We start from the raw sequence: 19,148 nt of genomic DNA on the forward strand, positions 1-19,148 counted from the left end.
AATGCGTTGAAATATACTTAAACAATAAACTTTCAAGAAAGAGTGTTGTTATAAAGTGATTAAAGCAATTTTCATGTGGAAATAAATGTGAAGAGCTGTATAATACTTAGATAGTCACCACTTACAATGCCTCTTATCAGCTGCTAACTCAGGTATAATAGTCTTTTAAGGAGTAATCAGTTAAATATGATTACTTGTCCATAGCTAAACTAGCCCAGTTCTGAAATCAGTGCAATACACTGATTTTAAAAACTTTTTATACTTTAAAGAAAATGCATTTCATATTAGAATTTAAAGGAATGAAAAATGAAATCACTTCAGGAAACATATAAAATATGTTCACAGTTAAATGAATAGGCTTTTGTTTATTTATCTGTGGGGGTATTTTTTTCAGTATTTTATTTTTAGCCCTGGTCCAGGTTTAGCTTGATTAGCAAAAGATTTCTGATAAATAATTTATAAAAGATAAAACTTAGATACGTTACATGGGTTATAAGGACAAAGGATTCTAAAATCTGAGCACTTACTGAAGGGACAGGAAGGTTTATGTGTTTAAAAGAAAGAAGGAAAAAGTACCATGTGATATGGTGCTAAAATTTTAATCCTGATATAATTCATTTTTCTTACATTGAACCCCAATCATAATTAAGCCGTATACCCAGATTAAATTAACAGAAGCATTTCACATAAATGTTGGTTTCAGTCATCAACTACCCATGAATTCCTGCCCAAGGATACTTAATCAGGATTAAATTTTCTATGAATAATTGAAAAACAAAATACTCACTGGATTTGTTATAATCCTTGTTGGCACTGGATTCTAAGTAGTTGCCATTTTGAATCCTTTGTAATAAAGCCATATTTGTGTGTTTGAGTGTGTGTGTGTGTGAGAGAGAGAGAGAGAGAGAGAGAGAGAGAGAGACACACACACATACACACACGCCCTTGTACTGAGTATGTTAGTTAAAAAATACTCTGTCAAGTGTCTGATTACAGAAGCAGTCTATGGTCGTCAGTACCTGCTGTATAAAATGAGAATTCCCTTTAACAGGTACTGACTGGAAAGTATTCTGTTGCAGTCTGTCAGGTTGTTCGGGCCTTTTTATTTTTACCTTTATTTTATTTTCAAAATATTTCTAATCTGCTTAGTACATTTTTAAATAAGAAATGGTGCAATGATCTGGTGATCCAACTTTTAAATTAAATAGCTGAAATACTGTCATACAACTTAAAAATATCTCTGGCTTCGCTTTGTTTTTCTCCTCTGCACCTAGTCTCGTTGGAAATGAAGAGCATTCTGCTTCGTTTTAAAAGCAAAATATTTGTTTTTGACTAGCAGAATGTCACAGTAACAAAGTGCAGCCTGTTGATTAAGTTATCTCTGTTTTTAACATATCATTTAGTAAAAGAGCTACAGGCAAGACTAGAAAGTCTGAGTGATGGTGTAGGTTTACAAGATCCGCTGAATGGTTATAACCTTTCTCTCCTACCGTATCTCACTAATAACCCCAGTGGATGTCTCTTGTGTTAAACTGAATTGGAGTTAAACTAAAGAAAAAGAATGAAGTCTTTTCATAAATTTTATGAACTTGCAACAGTGGGGAAAGTAATCTTCTGTGTTCCTGAACACAAAGAACACAGTGACTGCAATCAACATGTATGAAGTGTATTACTATGCTTGCATTTACAAAACTAATGGATATTTTTACTTTATTTTTTAATGTGTTGTTGAGATTTTTGGTAATATATTTTGTTATTCAAAATCCATTGTGAAACGAAAACAGTTGTTAATAAATGTATAAAACTGTCCTTGATTAGTAATTAAGAACAAAATTTATAGTCTTTGTCATGATGTAGCATCCCTCGTTGCTCGCCTTTTAAATGTTTACACAGAGATTTATCACTGCAGGTTACAGAAAGAGTAAGTGTTTAGTGCAAACTCTAATGAAAGACAAACTTTTGAACTTTTCTTTCAGTAATGCTTTTCTATCTGATTTTACGTTTTTCTTAAAGAAAACAAATGGCCTGTCAGCACCACCCTTCCTCTTTAGAAGCATCTTTTTCCCCTTAAAATATGAAAACATTTATTTTTATTGATAATTATAAGAATATGAACACATACTATGCATCAGGTGTTTTACCCACCTTAACCCCAAATCCGACTACAATAACTGAGCTCTCGATTAGCTGATAGGAAACTGAATTTTTTCTCTGAGGTCACGTAACTCTTTAGTTTTTCTAACTTACCTTCATGATTTAATGAGTATGTAGTAGATATATATGGTTTTCATGAGAATGAATGGCTCTCTATAGTTAATTTTAGCTGTTGAATATTAAATCTGGAATTGTGCTGATATTTGGAAAAGGGCTCGACTACCTGTAAGAACTCAATACACTTCCCTATTTGAAGCTGGCTATTAGCCAGACAATATTACTAGCCCTGAGAGTTAATCCAGGCAGAAGAGTTTGCTTTAGGGAAATTTTTCATGATCTCAAGTAAAACAAGCCAAGTCAGATGAAAACAGAAGCTATACAAGTGTGAGATCAACTCCAGTGAGACTAAAACCTGTACATCAACATGACATAGCCCCTTCAACGGTTTTCCCTTAGGAGACCGCACACTCTCTGGGAAATTTTTTGGAAACCTGGAATTATTTTTGAAGCATGCTCTGACATAGGTTCCATGGCATGAAATCTTTGAGGATTTTGTGTTTTGTATTGAGATTGCTTTGACTGTTAGAAGTAACCACTTACAGACCAGATCTGAAGAGGTAATACTATTTTTTCTTCCAACATGAATTTATGAATTGAGACAAAAAATCATGAGCTCTGTTTTCTTACAAGATCTGAAAACTAAGCCGGGCGTGGTGGTGCACGCTTGTAATTCCCGCACTTGGAAGGCTGAGACAGGAGGATCACATGGGTTCGAGGCCAGCCTCAGCTACTTAGGCTCTCAGTAACTTAGTGAGACCCTGTTTCCAAAAATAGGTCTGGGAGTATAGCCCGGAGGTAGAAAGCCTCTGGGTTCCACCCCCAGTACCACAAAAAAAAAAGAAAAAAGAAAAAAGAAAAAAAACAAGATCTGAAAACTAGTGCAGAGGCACTGTAGCTTAAACCCTTGTAGCTCTGAAGTGGCTGCTTCCGCTCCTGGAGGCCGTCTGGCTCCAGGTGGGCACTCGGGCCTGGAGGTGTGGGAAGGAGCAGTCCTGCCTGCAGCCATCCCCGAGCAACTAAACTGTCCCTTCAAAAGGGAACCATCCAGGCAATGGGCATCCAGGAATTCTTTGTGCTAATCTTATAACTTCTTGTAAGTTTGAAATTATTTCAAAATAAAAAAAATTTTAAGTCAGATCCAAATACTACAACTCTGATTAAAAAAAAAAAAAAAAAAAAAAAAACTTCACTTGTCTCCCACTGTACTTAGAGGAATTCCCTATGTATTAACCAGACCTTGCAAGGCCTCATGGGATTTTCTTAGTCCCCACCTTTGTGTGTGATCTTTTTTTTTTTTTTATTAACTGCTTTTTCAGCCTTGTTGCAGCTTCATGGTCCATTCTTCATTATAAATAAATAAATATACTTACAAGTGGTGGTGCACGCTTGTAATCCCAGTACTTGGGAGGCTGAGATAGAAGGATCATAGGTTTGCTGCCAGCCTAAGAAACTTAGTGAGGCCTTCTGCAACCTAGACCCTATTTCAAAATAAAAGAATAAAACAGCTGGGAGTATAGTTCAGAGGTCTAATGCACCTGAATTCAATCCCCAGAAATACACACATAACACACACACACACACACAGACACACACACACACACACAAAAAAAAAAAAAAAAACAACATTTTATCACCATCCCAGTCCTGGAAGTAGCCATTTCCTCTGCCAGGGATATTCTCTTCCAACTCTTGGCTTGGTTGCATGGCTGAATCCTCATCCCTCAGATCCTCAGATCCAGATTCTTTTCAGAGACCTCAGACCATCTGTTGGATTTATATGATGCCAATTAAGTCAAGCCTGGAGCTATGTTAACTCCAAGATCGCATGGCCTGCAAATATGCTTGATGGGAGATCTAGAAGGCGGAGGTGAAGTAGCAGCCAGGTCCAGATCCTTCCTGCAGTAGTAGGCCCGTGCAAGGCACCAGGCACAGGTGCAGCCCACCCGCCTTGCTGCTTACTGTTGACTCGCTTGGCGGATGGAACCACAGCCAGGCCTGCAGGAACACAGCTCACCCTGGATCGCCAACCTCAGCACCTCTGGCTCCTGGACCAAGTGTGTGTTTTAGTGTCAGCTTCTGCAGGACAACGCCGGCATTGAGACAGGATGATTGGAGGAAGCGAGAGACTGGCTTGGTGGCCGGCCATCCTGACAAGGTGCACTCAGGCTCCATGGATTCTGCTCATCCTACCAGATTCCTGGCTTCCCCCATCTTGCAGTATCTTCCCTTCCCAGCTGCCAGGCAGAAAAGAAATCACTTCCTAAAATCACTAAGCGTCTTGTGAATATTACAGAGGTTATATCCTAGGGGTTTCTCGGCTATTCTCATCGGGCCCTGACTGATAGACCATCCAAATGCTGCTCCCTCGTCCTAATTATACTCATTTTATATGTTTTCCTTTGTTGTAAGTAATTGCTTCATCTTCTTTGTTTCCTCTCCAATCACAATGTAGATTCTAAGGAAGTTTGTTCATTCCTGTATACGTAGCTCCTAGAACATTCCATGGTGCCCACCAAATGCTGAGAAATACCTGAGTGAATGAATAAAAGCAATTCCAAAAAAGTTTCCAATCCCTACTTAGAAATGTAGCATTGATCAGATAATAGGACTGTCCAGAGCGATTTCAGTAATGCTTTACCTGTTCTTTAATGAATTTTATGGGAGTTGGAAATGTGTAAAAGCTTGTGTAGTTGGTAGCTATAAAGTCTCATCTGTAAAACTCAGGAGAGGATGTAACGCGTTGTCACAGAGGGAGTTCCCCTTTATTTTAGGTACCACTCTTGAACCACTGTGTCTGGTTTCTTAACCCATCATATCCAGAAGCCTTAATTTAAGAGAAATTTTGAGTCAGCTGCTGGGAGGAATGTTGACAGTGGCTGGAAGTAGCTGGGAGGAAACAGGGAACTAAAAATAAGATGTCACAGAAGCCTGGGGTCATTTAGTGTAAGTAAAAACAGCCCAGTGTATCCCAATAGATTCAGAGCTTTATTGTTCAATATAATTCTTAACAATAGCTCTATAATCAAGGAAGGATTAGGTTTGGTGTTCTGGGATAAGCGTGCAAATACATGCTAATATTTTATTCTTGTTAAACAGGACACACACACACACACACACACACACACACACACACACACATATATATATGTTATATATGTATACACCATAAAAAATAGAGAAGGCTGAGGCATGGAGGCACACATTTGTAATCCCAGCACTTGGAAGGCTAAGACAAGATCACAAGTTTGAGGACAGCCTCAGTAAGTAGCGAGACTTTCACTAACCTAGTGAGACCTTGTTTACAATCCACCATTGCCAAACTAAGGAACCAGCCAAGATGTCTATCAGCAGATGAATGGATTACAAAACTATGGGATATGTACACAATGGAATTTTACTCAGCCATAAAGAAAAACACAATTACATCATTTACAGGGAAATGGATGGAACTGGAGGACATGATGCTAAGTGAGATTAGTCAGTCACAAAAAATAAAAAATAAAAAATAGAATGTTCTTCCTAATATGCAGAAGCTAGGGAGAAAATGGGTTATAGGAGGAACTCTAGACAAAGAAAGAGATACTATAGATGAGCAAATAAGGCAATCTAACGGGATGGGAGAGGGGAAGACAGACATTCTCTGATGCACATAATGTACATTAACAAACATCAAAGTCAACCACTAAGCCAAAGAAGAGGGGGAGAAGGAGGGAATTTGGCAGGAATTGGGTAAGGACTAATTGGGTGATGTGTGCATGTATGCCTCTACCATCTTGTAACCCATTAAGATGTATGACTACAATGCACCAATAAAAATGTTAAAAAGAAATGAAAATAAAATAGGGTTGGAGGTGTAGCTCAGATAGAGAGCCCTTGAGTTTAAGCCCCAGTACCACAAAAAAAAAAAAAAAAAAAAAAAAAGTTGAAAAGGATTTGTTTGTGGTGTTGGGGAATTGAACCTAGGGACATTCTACCTCTGAGCTACACCTCCAGCCTTATTTATTTATTTTTTTTAATTTTGAAACAGTCTCACTAAGCTGCTGAGGGCCTCGTTAAGTCGCAGAGGCTCTCTTCAAACCTGTCATCCTTTTGTTTCAGCCTCCCAAATACTGGGATTACAGATATGTGCTACCACATCCAGCTTGAAAAGAGATTTTCAAAAATCTTATAGGGTGCAGTGGCACAGGTACTATAATCCCAGTACCTGGGAGGCTGAGACAGAAGGATCACAGGTTTAAGACCAGCCTCGGCAATTTAACAAAACTTTCAGCAACCTGGAAAAACCCCATATCAAAACAAAAAATAGAAAAGGGCTGGGGACATAGCTCAGAGGTAGAATGCCCCTGGGACCAATCCCCAGTGCCACAAACAAATAAACAACAACCAAAAAAATCTACTGGTCACTCATTTTCCTTCCCTGGATCCAACTGTTACCTGTAAGTTTCTTGCTTATCTCTCTAAAGAAGGCGCCACACATGCATAAACATGCGTATGTATGCAACAACTTGTGGCTTACCATGCAGGTGGCTTGGCACATTCAGTTCATTCTGTAGCCTGTAGACCTGCCACATTTTCTTCATCAACTACGTAGAACTCCATTAGAGGGTTACTTCATTTCTGTCAGTTCTCTATTACTGGGCATTGTTGTTTTCCAGTTTTTTTGTTTTTTTGTTTTTTTTTGGTTTTTTTTTTTTTGGTTTTTTTGTGGTACTGGGGTTCCTGGAAGCCCTTCTACCTCCGGGCTACACTCCCAGACCTATTTTTACATTTTTATTTGGAAACAGGGTCTCCTAAGCCAGCGCACGCGGCTGGCTTCGAACCTGCATGATCCTCCTGTCTCCGCCTCCCTGTCTCCGCCTCCCAAACGCGGGGATTACTAGTGTGTGACTCCACACCTGGCGTTTTCCAGTCTTTTGCTATGATAAATAAAGCTAAAATTAAGACTATGTAATCAAGAATTTGCCTAATTTTTCTCCCCTCCTCCCAAATGCTCCCCCTTCCCAGCCCAATTCACAGGTCTAAATTCTTAGAATTCTCTAAGTGATTGAACAATGTCTTTATGATTCATGATGGGCCCTGATCGTTATGTTAGCAGGATAACTCCGGGTGTGGGGTGGCCACCCCAAAAGACCAACCATATGACTAGAGTCATGTGATTTTAACCCAGCCTCTGAAAAGGAGACAGAGGCTGGAGACTGGATTGAACTTTATGGCCCATGATTTCATTAACCATGTCTGTGTAGTGGAATTCTAATAGAAACTTTTAACTGCAGTTCCGGTAAGCTTCCCTGGTTGACAGTACTGTGCGCTGTCATACATTAATGTCCTAGAAAGATGACATGCCCCTTGTGTTTGGGATCCTCCCAGACTTTAACCTACATGTGTCTTTTATCAGCTGTTTTACATTCTTTTGCTATAATAAACTGTAATGGGATGTATAGTACCTTCCTGAATTCTGGTGAATTGTTCTGTGGGAATCTTGAACCCGTTAGCCATTGGTCTGAGGGAGTTGTAGCCTGGTCAGAGGTAGGATGGCCAGGAATGCCCAAACTCAGTGCTGGCATCTGAAGAAAGGGCAGTCACGTAGCAGATTAAACTGTGAGGTGTGGGTTAACTTTAAGTAGCTGGTTCTAGAAGTCACTGGAAATATCCTTGTATAATATTAGCTGCCAATCTGACAAAGGATAACTTTTACCACATAGTTTAATAGGCATTTTTCTTATTAATTTATGTGTTTGCCTACATTTCTTTTGAGTTAGTTGGCTTTTTCTTATTGGTCTGTTGAAGTTCTTTTTAAAAGAAATTGATCACTTGTGATATGAGTTTAAAAGATGTTTTCCATTTTTCTTTCTACTTTCTTAATATTTTTCCTTGTAGATTTTGTAATACAAGTAAAATGATCAATTGGCTTGTTTTTGTTTTATTCTGTTTTTTGGATTCCTGTGCTTTACCTGTCTCACAAGTAGGAAAGCCTTACTTGCCTATTTATTTATTTAGTGCTGGAGATTGAACTGAGAGGAGCATTCTACCTATGAGCTACATCCCCAGCCCTATTGTATTTTGAGATAGGGTTTCACTAGGTTGTTGAGGGCCTCACTAAGTTGCTATGGCTGGCTTCAAACCTGCAATCCTCCTGTCTCAGTCTCCCAAATGCTGGGATTATAAGCATTTGCCACCACACCCGGATGTACTTACCTCTTTAAATTATTTTTAAATCCAATTATTCTTGCTTATTTTTTTCAAATGAACTTTGGAACTAAATTTTCTGATTTTCAAGATAAAGAAATCCTATTATTTTTAGTGCAATAAATCCTGTATTTTAGTGCAACAAATTAAATTTGCATTTTAATATAAAGAGTTTTGGCTTCCTTATCATGGTGGGTGATTAACTCACAGACAGTAGCTTTATCCCATTGGCTTCTTGGCCAAACACATCAACTGTCTGAAACCATGGCCATTCCCATAGTGATCTAGAAAAACTAATAAAAAATAATTTCTTTTTTCCTTAATATAACTATGTGTTTGTCATCTTTATACATATCTTGAACATTTCTTAATAACTCTGCATTTAAAATATGTTTTCTTTTATTATGTTTTGGATATGACTATTGTTTTATATACAATGATTATTGGTTTCTGCATCTTAATTTGCTCCTAGCCACCCAACTAATTTCTAATAGTTGTAATACACTTCTGGTTAGTTCTTTTGTGTTTTTTAGGTAAACAATCTTGTTATCTGAAAATAATGATCATTTTTGTCTTCTATTTTTTCTTTTTTGTGGGTCTGGGGATGGAACCCAGAGGCATTTGACCTCTGAACTACACCCCCTGCCCTATTTTTTATTCTTTATTTTGAAACAGGGTCTCACTGAGTTGCGGAGGGCCTCACTAAGTAGCTGAGGCTGTCCACGAACCGCAATCCTCTGGTCTCAGCCTCCCGAATGCTGGGATAACAAGCGTGCGCCACCATGCCGGGCTTCTTTCTATTTTATAAATCTCATTTTTGCTCCTTATTGCTGGTGTCTCCATAACAACATTAAATAGCTTTGATAAGCAGGTGGTAAGATTTCTACTTTCCACATGGGGTGGTCCCAAACAAACTTTGAAGAATTAAATATGTGTATTGTAATTTCTAAGTCAGCAACTAAACAAACAATCCATACAACCAGATATTGTTAAAATGCAATAGAAAAATTATAATGGCACAATGAAAAGTAATCACCCAGAAGAAGAGAATAGTGGAAATGAATAAAAACAAAATGACATTTTTCTGAAAGCAAAAAAATAATAATAAAATGGTAGACCAAAATCTAAACATATCAATAATTGCATTAACTGTAAATGTTCTAAACATTTAATTAAAAGACAGAGATTGTCAGAATAGAGTTTTTTTTAATGACTGTACTACATGCTATCTGGAAGAAAATCAATACAAATGATGGGAAATTATACCCATATCTTAGTCTGCTCAGGATGCTGAACCAAAATGTCTTAGAAAATTAATTTATAAATAACTAAAATGGATTGCTCACAGTGCTGGAGGCTGGAAAGCCCAAGATCGAGGCACGTCATATTCAGTATCTGATGATGCCTTGCTCTCTGTTTCAAAGATGCTATCTTGTTGCTATCATTACCTGACAAAAGAAGTAGGGGCAGGTTCTTCAGTCCTCTTTCAAAAAGACACCAATTCAGCCAGGATTGGTGGCATATGCCTGTAATCCCAATATCTGAGAGGCTGAGACAGGAGGATCGCAGGTTGGAAGGCAGTTTCAGCAACTTAGGGAGACCCCGTTTCAAAATGAAAAATAAAATAGGACTGGAGGTGTATTCTACCAGAGGTAGAATGCTCCTAGGTTCAACCCATAGTACCGAAAGTAAGGAGGAGTCACTAGTCCAATTCATAATGGCTTTGCCTTCATAACTCAGTCACCTCCCAATGACCCCACTTCCTAGCACCATTAATTTGGTGTCAGGTTCCAACATACAAACTGGGTGGGATGCAAAGGTACCAACATTTAGATCGTAGCATGCATGGGATAATCAAATGAAAGCTGGAATGGCTATATTAATATCAAACTAGACTTCAGAGTAACAAAAGTTATCACCAATAAAGAAAGGATAAAAAGGTCAATTTACCAAGATGCTATACTGCTAAACAGATGTTCAAAATACATAGAGTAAAAATAGACAGAACAGAATACATATAGAAAAAAGTATAGAACAGAGAAAGACAAACTATAGATGAAGACTCTTTCCTCAGTGGGCAAAAGAATCAAAAGACTGAAAATTAGTTAAGTATATAAGACAACTGAACAGCATTATCAATCAGCTGGATCTTTTGGCATCTCAACTCAGCGGCAGCAAAGTACACATTCTTATCAGGCATACCTGAACCATTCACTAAGATAGACCATATCCTAGGTCATAAGCCATAAGAAGTCTAAAAGAACTGAAATTATACAATGTATGTTTACTGGTCATAATCAGTAATAGATAAGAAATTTTTTATAAACATTTGAGAATCACGTACTTAAAAATTATCTATGAGCCAGACATGGTGGCACAAGCCTCTAATCCCTGTACTTGGGAGACTGAGACAGGAAGATTGCAGATTCAAAGCCAGCCACAGCAATTGAGCAAGGCTCTTAGCAATTTGGCAAGACCTTGTTTTCAAATAGAGATAATATAGGGTGTGTGGGAGGGTAGCTTAAAGGTAGAATGCCCTTGAGTTCAATTCTCAGCATCAACACACACACACACACACACACACACACACACACACACACACACACACATTATTCATGGCTTGAGCTGGGCAGGGTGGCATGCACCTGTAATCCAGACTCTACTTAGGTGTCTGAAACAGAAAGATCATTCATGACCTCACGAGTGAGAGGTCAGCCTGGGCAACATGGTGAGACCTCGTCTAAAAAAGATAGTATCCACAGTTGTTTAACAAATATATTTTGAACTGACCCCAAATGAAAAGGCAGCATATCAAAATTTGTGTGTGGGGGAGGTAGGTCAATGGTAGATAAAAGTATTTCTTAGTGTTTAATGCTTATATTAAAACAAAACAAAACAGAAAAAGATCTTGAATTTGTAAGCATCCAACTCAAGGAAGTAAAAAACTAAAAATGCCAAAAGCAAGTAGAGGAAGAAAATAATAAAGATAAGAGCTGATTATTAATGACCTTGATCACAGAAAAACCATAAAGAAAGATCTGTGGAAGGAAAAGATTCTTTGAAAAGATCAACAGAATTTATAAATCTTAAGCAAGATTAATGGGGAAGAAGGGAATAAAACAAAGAAACATCAAATTCTGCAAAATGCTACAAAAAGGAAAGAAAGAAAAAATAAGAAAACTCTTCTACTAACATAAATATAGCAATTTAGGTGAAATAACCAATTCCCTGGAAGCCCTGTGTCCATAACTATGAAGGGCTGAGAGTTCACTTACGAGCTGAAAGGCTGCTGTGTTTGGATGCTTCCTCCAGATTCAGGTGTTGGAAGCTTGATCCCCGGAGCAGTGATGTTGAGAGTGTGGCCTAGTGAGAGATGGTTGGGCTGTGCGGACAGAGCCGTCAAAGCAGATCGATGCCATTATCCTGTGTGTGTGAGTTACTGTGAGAGATAAGTCCACCCCTCATGAACATTCAAGACTAGGATGATACGATTTTTCTCTTTTGTTCTGTTGACAGATATGGTAAGTAGTATTTAATAGATTTCCTGATGTTGACTGCATTATTCAATGCCTTTTCAGAAGTTTTACCATCCCAAACTGAGGAGATTATAATAAAACAACAACTCTAGTAACTGGAGAATATTCAGAATCATTCATTATTTGAGAAGGTCTGTCCAAAGACTTCTTTGTGTTTTTTCTGAACGGCGTATTTAAAATCAGTTCTATTATTTTGAATTTTTGCTTTACACATTACTTATACTTCAGCTGCGCTGCCACTAGATGCTTTAGCATATGGCTGGTTAAGAAGAAAATCTTTCATAATTAGATACTAGAGTGGAGTAGAAGGGGCCTGGACCTTGTGGCAAGATCGACTCAATGTTGTGACCAGGCTCTGCCAGTTTTCCAGGATTTCCCCATCTGTAATTGAGTTCAGGGCCAACAGTGATTCTCTGAGCCCGGGAAAGGGGTCTTGCAGAATAGAGAGAGGAGTGGCCAGAACTAGAGGTGGGTTCTGGTATTACTGAGTCAGGATCATGCAGAGATTACAGATGATGTCAGTGCCTATTCCACGCAAGGCTCATCATTTATGGACCTGAGGGATGTGTGTGAAATTTGCAGTGAACCTGAGGTTGTTTCTAATCTATCCATTCATGGAGATACTATTTTAAATACCCTTGAGATGAAATGTTTGTTTTAAATCATCGTACATATGTGGTTAGAACAGAAAGTAGGTGTGTTTGGAACATGTTCAAGATTCTATCTAATTCACACACGACTCCGTTCCAGCTCACTCCCACACAAAATTAACTTTTACATCTCTTGCCTAGCCTGCAAGCCTTATAGATTATTCAGAAGATTAGTTTTTTTAAAGACTTGCCCAGAAGTCAGTATTTGTAAAAAGGGATTTGTGTGTGTGTGTGTGTTTGTTTGGTTGGTTGGTTGGTATTTGCAGGTGGGATAGAAATGGGTTTTTAGGTGGAGCATGGTTTCTTTCTGGAGACATCACAAACTGTTTTAACTTACGTTCCTCCTCAAATTAGTAAGCTATGATATTTGTTATTTCAGTTTGTAAAGGCACTAGCTTTCATGGACACAAATGAGAATTCATTATGTATTAAAATTTCGTACTTCCCAACTAACTATTCTAATAATCCCCTGTTAATTCTAACTCTGATGGTTCCTCAAAGCCGAGAGTGTTGTTCACAAAATCTGCCTGAGGATCCAAGATGGATAGCATTCTTGATTTAGGAAGGTCAGATTTAAACCCGTAGAAAAAAGATTGTGGCTCCTGTCTAGCTTTTAGGTCTCGGTCTCGGCTCTCTCACCTTTTTAAAATATGAATTCCCTTCAGGAGAGCAGCAGTCCTCAGCCTGCTGTGTGGTTCCCAGGAACCACTACTCACTATTATCTAATGAAACCCCCCTTCCCCGGACTAAAAGAGTCATCATTTGCTCCCAACCAGATGTTTCCCCCCGGGCTGTGTTTTACATCAGTAAGGCAATATTTCCTGCCCTTTGTCTTTTTTTTTTTTTTTTTTTTTTTGCCCCACTTCTACTCTTTATCTGAATGTTTGGGTGTTTCTGGTTCTTGATGATACACCACTGTCAGCTCAAGCTTATGCTGAGTTTCAACAGCTGTTGACATGTCTGAACTGCAGTATCATGAAAGTGTTGGCTCTGAGCGAAAACCAGAAAGGAGCCAAACTATCACACCAAACATTTCAAAGGGTTTCTATGGCTACCCCCTGACACCAGGAAGTCCGCGGGGGTTGAGTTGACTCATCCTGCCTCTTCACAGCCCCCTCTGCTCCCGACACCATCTGAGTACACACAGTGCCATCCACGCTTGAGGAGGACTGGCGCATCCGATGATTGCGATCACGGTGCTAAAGGTGTGCCTTTTTTGCTTATAAAATCCATCCGTAAAATGGCTTATTGTGTTTGAAACGATTTATTACAATCTTTAGAGATAAAATGCGAAGACTGTACAAGGGGTGTGGAAAGCAAGGTACAGAATGGTATGTTTTATGTAAAGGAGTAACCAGAAAATAATGAGTATGCATTCTAATAAGGGCAAAGTCACCGGAGCAGATTGAAAAGACTTCCTTCCCTTTATTGCAGGTGGAGCCTGCGCAGAGCTGGACCCAGGCTGTGATAAAGCGGCGCTGCGTTCCTCTGCGTCTGATTTTATGAGATCTTAATGTGTCAGGGTGACTTTCCTCTTTATATATTCATGTTCTCTTTTTAATATACTTGCTTTGAGTTTGATTCTTTTTTAATGAGGTGGAGCTTACCGGCGTGAACATGAACACTGTTGGATGGCCCCTGAGTTATGAGTGGCAGGGAGGGGACGAGTCAGGAAAGGAGAGACACAGGCTAGAGTGGACATTGGCTTATTTGTCATTTCAAAAGGCAAGGCGTCTTCTTTCCGTGTGTATAGATTTTCTTTGGGGACTTTTGCTTTGCTCTTCAGCACCCCAAAATTTATCTACATTTATATTTATGTGTTTGTTTGTTTGTTTGTTTTTAATCCAGAGGCATTCTAACTCGGAGTCACACCCTAAGCCCTATTTTATTTTGTATTTTCCATCAGGGTCTCACTAAATTACCAAGTGGCGGCCTTTTAAGATGCTCCTGCCTCGGCTTTCCAAGTCCTAGGATTATAGGTGTGCACCACCATGCCCTGCTTAGCTTTACAGTTTTATTCACTAATTCCATGGTTTCAGTTAGTTTGGGGTTTTGTTTTTTTTAGTATGGTGGATTGAATTCTGGGACATTCTATCTCTAAGCTATGTATACCCCAGCCCTTCTTATTTTGAAACAGGGCCTCACTACGTAGCTGAGCTTGGCCTACAACCTGTCATCCTTTTGTCTCAGCCTCCCAAGTACTGTCCGATTTTTACAGTTCTTTATGTGAAATTTATTTTGAAGTGATATAATAGTTCTCATCCAAGTCTATGCCTTAGAATCAGATAAGAAAAAATATGCCTAAATTCCATTCTAGATCAATCCATTGAGAATCGCTGAGGGGGTCTGAAGGTCTGGCCACTGTATTTTTAGAATTTCAGCAGGCAATTTGTAAAGTACAATCGGAGCCTCTCTGTATAAAGAACCTCTGTATAAAGAGCCAGGTAAGAATCCGATATTTCCTTTTTCCAAATTGTGCCAATTCTTTTGCAAAAATGTTTCTGAAGAATATTTACTCATATAAAAATAGTAATCATATAATAAGCACAAGTGAAAAAGCATGGATATAAACTTTATATGTGCAACTACTCTCTAATTCTAATTTTATACTACCATATAGAGTACTATATACACACTGAAAAAGTATATTCATATCCTAATGATGATTATCTCCTCAGGGTGATAGAATTTAAACATTCTCATTCCTCATTTTCTCATTTTTCATTTTTTAAATTTTTTACAAGAATCATGTATTAATGATTTTTAATGAGAAAAAATTAGTTGTAAAGAACATTAATCATTATTTTTTGGTACTAGAAATTTTACCTGAGGGTCATGCTAAGTTGTTGAGGCTAGCCTTCAACCTATGATCCTCCTATCTCAGCCTCTCAAGTACTGGTATTACAGGCATGAGCCACTGGACCCCACTTCAAAGAGTGTTAATTTTTCTTAAACAAAGAATAATTTCTAGTCATTGTTTTAAAAATACATAGAGAAATATTTGAAGTTTTTCAGCTGTGCTAATATCATTAAGTCTATAGATTACAAAGGTGGCCTAGATGAGAACATCCATACTTGCATACCTAGGCTTTATTATATTCGCTGCTTATATTTTTATAAATAAATAAGCATTTGCTTATCTTAAAAAGGCTTCTTTATTTTATATACATATATTTATTTATAAGTGATTTTAAGTTTACTGGATTTATTTATTTTTACTATTAATTTACCTCTGAAAATGAAAGAGAGTTTTCATTTGGTTGGTAAAAAGAATATGTACAGGTGCACACCTGTAATCCCAATACTTGGGAGGCTGAGACAGGGGGAATCACAGGTTCAAGGACAGCCCCAGCAAATAGTGAGACTCTAACCAACCTAGTGAGACCCTGTTTCAAAATAAAAATAAAATTGGGCTGGGGGTAGTGCAGAGGTAGAATGTCCCTGGGTTCAATCCGCAGTACCATCATCATCATCATCATCATCATCATCATCATCTTATATTCAGCATATGATTTATTTGGCCAGTGAAGAAATCATAGTAGCCAGTGTGGTTAATAAGCTCTTACACTCATATGTGACTTCTAAAGACATAAAGACCAAGAATTTAAGACAGCATTTAGTCCTTTCTCTTCTTTACAATTGAAAGAACTTACCTGTGACCATTTATTTTTATTTATTTATTTTTTTACGGGTCTGGAGATGGAACCCAGAGGCATTTGACCTCCCAGCTACATCCCCTGCCCTATATTTTATTCTTTACTTTGAAACAGGGTCTCACTGATTTGCAGAGGGCCTCACTAAGTAGCTGAGGCTGTCCACGAACCGTGATCCTCCAGTCTCAGCCTCCCAAATGCTGGGATTACAAGCGTGCGCCACCACGTCCAGCTATTCTGTGACCATTTATTGCACTTGAGCCTGATTAAGATGGGTGTGATGGTACATAGCTATAATCCAGTACTTGAGAGACTAAGAGAGAAGGATTGAAGATTCAAGGCCAGCCTCAGCAATTTAGCAAGACCCTCCGCAACTTAGTGAGACCCTGTTTTAAAAAAAGCAGGGGGCTAGCCGGGCGTGGTGTCACACGCTTGTAATCCCTGCCCTTGGGAGGCTGAGACAGGAGGATCACACAGGTTCGAAGCCAGCCTCATCTACCTTAGTGAGACCCTGTTTCCAAATAAAGTATAAAATAGGTCTGGGAGTATAGCCCAGAGGTAGAAAGCCTCTGGGTTCCACCTCCAGTACCACCAAAAAAAAAAAAAAAAAAAAAAAAGCAAGAAAAAAAAGCAGGGGGTTGGAGTATAGCTTAAAGATAGAATGCCCATGGGTTCAGTCCCCAGTGTCCCCTCCCTTCCAAAAAAAGTCCTTTATTTAGGCGGGTAGGATTTGAATGTATTTAATTTAATCTCACATTCCATTGGTTTCTGATTCACCATTCATTAATTTTACTAAGGAAGAAAATGCACTACTAATCAAATTAGAACACAATACTTTCCAAACATTTGCCATTAGATGCATCGAATTTTCAGGCATTTTAAGATTTGAAAGAGATGTGCGTCTCAAAGTCAACAAATCAAGGGCATTATTGTCTTCAACTAAGAATAAAGAAAAAATAAGACAATTTTCTTGTCCCACATATCCAGGACTTGAAACTTAATATCCATACTGCTCTACAGCAATATAAGCAAGTGGTAAATGCTATAATTGAGATTAGCGAAAAAAAGTTTTATAGATAAATTTGCTAGGAGACTTACTTAGTCCAAATGACGAAAGTATTGCAGTGTGACCTCAACCGGAGAACTATTAGAAGCCACGCTCTCCTCCAGTCCAGTGACTCCTGCTCAGCCTGTTCTGAAAGCTTTGTTCTGTGTTATTTTAGTTTACCTAGGGTTGGGTGTTCAAAGCCCATTGAAATGTTAGAGTCAATTGGATTTTAGTATTTTGAGAGGACTGTGGATATATTAAAGAGAACAGAATAAAATGAATTAGGTAAAACAACATGAACCAGGTCCTGTGAGGAAAGGCAGAAGGTGGAAGAATGGAAGGCCGAAGGTGGAAATGTAAAGATGGAAGCAAAGGCAATGGGGCTTCTTAAAAGCAAATCTATGGAGGAGAGGAGTCTCTTGAGGACACAGTTCTTCTGAACGTCACGAATGACAAATAGAGGCAGTAATTCAAAACTTAAGGAAGAGTGATTCAGGCTAGACTTTTAGAACGAATTTAGTGGTGAAACACCTGCTGGAGGTCAGTCCCACCGGCTGTACAAGTTCTGGAATCGCCAGAGGGAGCCAGCGCCCATCCAGAGTCTGTTGAAGCCCAGAGCCCGTGAACTCAGGACTCCGGAGAGGATTCGGTGAAGGAAGACCCCAAGTCGGCACAAACCCAACCCTCGTTCCTTTTGGCTCTCATCAGCTATGGAAGGTGTTTGTTAATTTTTAAGAAATGGTAAGAGCACACACTTGTAATCTCAGTATTTGGGAGGCTGAGACAGGAGAATCCCAGGTTCCCAGGATCCTCAGTTCAAGGACAGCCTCAGTAAATAGTGAGGCTCTCCTCAACCCTGTTTCAAAATAATAATAATGATGATAGTAATAATTAATAATAATAATAATAATAATAATAATAATAGGACTGGGTATATAGCTCAGAGGTAGAATGCCCTTGGATTCAATCACCAGAAAACACACACGTACACACACACACACAATCACACAAAGAAATAAAAAGAGAAAAATAAATGATTAGTGAGAATTTCTCAACCTCTGGTCTCCAGGGCTCATTTCGGCATTAGCTTCTCTGGTTAGAGGGTCCTCCCTTAGTTCTTGTTTACAGTTCTTGCTTTCCCATACTGCCCCCAAATTTCCAATTTCTTTCTCCTCTACACGGTGAGCTCCTTCAGGGCAAGAATTATATCTTATCACACTTACATTCCTAAAATTTAATAGTAGGCTTAGCACGTAAGAGGCACTGGATAAATATTTATTGAATGAGAACCCTTACTGAAGTTTTTCTTCCACAACAATGATCTTCTAATGGCCTGTGTGACTGTGGAGAAAAATACTCATTTTTTTAAAAATTAGAAATTCCTTTATCCATACGTTTCATTATAAAGCAAAAACATAGTAAAGTTAGAGGAATTTAGTGGAGGAAAACTTAAAAAATATAATCAAGAAAGGAATATTGCAGCTGGGTGTGGTGGCGCACGCTTGTAATCTCGGCATTTGAGAGGCTGAGATAGGAGGACCGCAGTTCTTGGACAGCCTCAGCTGCTTAGTGAGGCCCTCTGCAACTCAGTGAGACCTGTTTCAAAATAAAGAAGAAAAATAGGGCTGGGGGTATAGCTCAGAGGTAGAATGCCCCTGGGTACCATCCCCAGTACCCCCCCCAAAAAAGAAAGAAATATTACAAACAATATACACAAAAATATATGTCCACCAGATAGATATTACTATTGATAGATTTTTATATATTCTTTCTGATTTTCCCCTTTAGGGTTAATTCTAACATAAATAAACACTTATTAAATAGTATAATATCATAATATTTTTTTCATCATTGTCAGAAT

This window comes from Muscardinus avellanarius (assembly GCF_963383645.1).
Source record: "Muscardinus avellanarius genome assembly, chromosome: 2".
Lineage (NCBI taxonomy): Eukaryota > Metazoa > Chordata > Mammalia > Rodentia > Gliridae > Muscardinus > Muscardinus avellanarius.